Source organism: Sapajus apella, unplaced genomic scaffold, assembly GCF_009761245.1.
Source record: "Sapajus apella isolate SASKATOON/1434 unplaced genomic scaffold, GSC_monkey_1.0 scaffold376, whole genome shotgun sequence".
NCBI lineage: Eukaryota > Metazoa > Chordata > Mammalia > Primates > Cebidae > Sapajus > Sapajus apella.
The window spans coordinates 36197-38406 of NW_022437314.1; the positions used below are offsets into that span (position 1 = coordinate 36197).

General features: G+C 34.9%; 1 long non-coding RNA gene across 1 annotated transcript; it reads right to left on the bottom strand.

The window, feature by feature from the left end:
* Window positions 1-282: 282 nt before the first annotated feature.
* On the bottom strand, window positions 283-1841 carry LOC116545795. The gene is made up of 2 exons (XR_004266448.1): window positions 1796-1841; window positions 283-369 (listed from the first exon to the last, which is right to left on the bottom strand). It is a non-coding gene; the product is annotated as an uncharacterized LOC116545795 (long non-coding RNA).
* Window positions 1842-2210: the final 369 nt, after the last annotated feature.

Here is a 2210-nt window from a genome sequence, read left to right on the forward strand (position 1 = left end):
GATCTCCAGCTCTATCCATGTTGTTATGTTGTTGCAAATGACTAGATCTCATTCTTTTTTGTGGCTGAATAACACTCTATTGTGTATATGTACCATATTCTCTTTATCTATTAATATGTTGATCTACACTTAAGTTGCTTCCAAATTTTGGCTATTGTGAAGAGTGCTGTAATAAACATGGGAGTGCAGATGCCTCTTCCATATACTGATTTCCTTTCTTTTCTGTGTATATTGAGCATTGGGATTGCTCAATTGTATGGTAGCGCTATTTTTGTTTTTCTAAGGAACCTCCAAAAACTGTTCTCTAGAGTGGCTGTACTAATTCATATTGCCACCAACAGTGTACAAGGGTTCCCTTTTCTCCACATCCTCACCAGCATCGAATATGGCTGTCAATTGTAAAAAGCCATTTTAACAGGGTTGAGAGGATATCTCATTTTAGTGTTGATTTTCATTTCTCTAATAATCATTGATGTTGAGCACCTTTTCATATATTTGTTTGCCATCTGTATGTTTTTTTTTTTTTGAGAGAGATGTATATTCGGACATTTTGTCCATTTTTAATTGGATTATTAGATTTTTTTCCTATTGATTAATCTGAGCTCCTTATATATTCTAGTTACTAATCACTTGTCAGATCAGTAGTTTGCAAATATTTTCTAACATTCTGTGGGTTGTGTCTTCACTTCATTGTTTCCTTTGCTGTGCATGAGCTTTTTAACTTGATGTGATCCCATTTACCCATTTTTTGTTTTGGTTGCCTGTACTTGTGAGGTATTGTTCAAGAAACTTTTGCCCACACTGTTGGCTAGGAGATTTTCCCTAAAGTTTTCTTGTAGTAATCTCACAGTTTCAGGTCTTAGATTTAAAAGTCTTTAATTTGTTTATATTTGATTTTTGTATATGGCAAGAAATAGGTGTCTAGTTTCATTTTTCTCCACATGGATATCCAATTTTGCCAACACTATTTATTGAAGAGACTGTGCTTTCTCCAGTGTATGTCCTTGGAGTCTTTGTCAAAACTGAGTTTACTGTAAATGTACAGATTAATCTTTGTGTTCTCTATTCTGTTCCACTGAATTATGTACATGTCATTATGAAAGTACCCTGCTGCTTTGGTTACTAGGGCTCTGCAGTGTAATTTTTATATCGGTTTATTATTTTATGTTCAAGAATCCATGAGAAGTTTTGTTATATAGGTAAACTTGTTTCACAGGGATTTGGTGAACAGATTATTTCACCACCAAGGTACTAAGCCTATACCCAACAGTTATTTCTTATGCCCCTCTCTCTCATCCCATCCTCCACCCACAAGTAGGCCCTGCTGGGTTGTTCCGCTCTTTGTGTTCATATATTTTCATCATTTAACTCCTATTTATAAGTGAGAACAGGCAGTATTTTGTTTTCTGCTCCTGTGTTAGTTTGCTAAGGATAATGGCCTCCAGCTCCATCCATGTTCCTGCAAAGGACATGATATCATTCATTTTTATGGCTACATAATATTCCATGGTGTATATGTGCCATACTTTCTTTATCCTGTCTTCCACTGATGTACTTTTAGGTATATTCCATGTCGTTGCTCCTGTGAATAGTGCTGCAATGAACATACAGGTGTATGTAAATTTATGATAAAATGATTTACATTACATGGTGTTTATATATACAGTAATGGGATTGCTGAGTCAAAAGATGGTTCTGCTTTTAGCTCTCTAAAGATTCACCACATTGCTTTCGACAGCAGTTGAGTTCACTGGCACTCCTACCAACTATATAAGCATTCATTTTTCTCCACAACCTCACTAGCATCTGTTATTTTTTGACCTTTTAATAATAGCCATTCTGACTAGTGTCAGATGGCATCTTATTTAGGTTTTGATGTGTGTTTCTCTAATGATCAGTAATATTGAGTTTCTATTCATATGATTGTTGGCCACATGTATGTCTTCTTTTTAAAAGTGTCTGTTCATGTCGTTGCCTATTTTTTAATGGAGTTGTTTGTTATTTTCTTGTAAATTTGTTTCAGGTCCTTATAGATGTTGGATATTATACCTTTGTCAGATGCATAGTTTGCAAAAATTTTCTCTCATGTTGTAGGGTGTCTGTTTACTCCGCTGATAGTTTCTTTTGCTGTGAAGAAGCTCTTCAGTTTAATTAGACCCCTTTTGTCAATTTTTGCTTTTGTTGCAATTGCTTTTAGTGTCTGCATTATA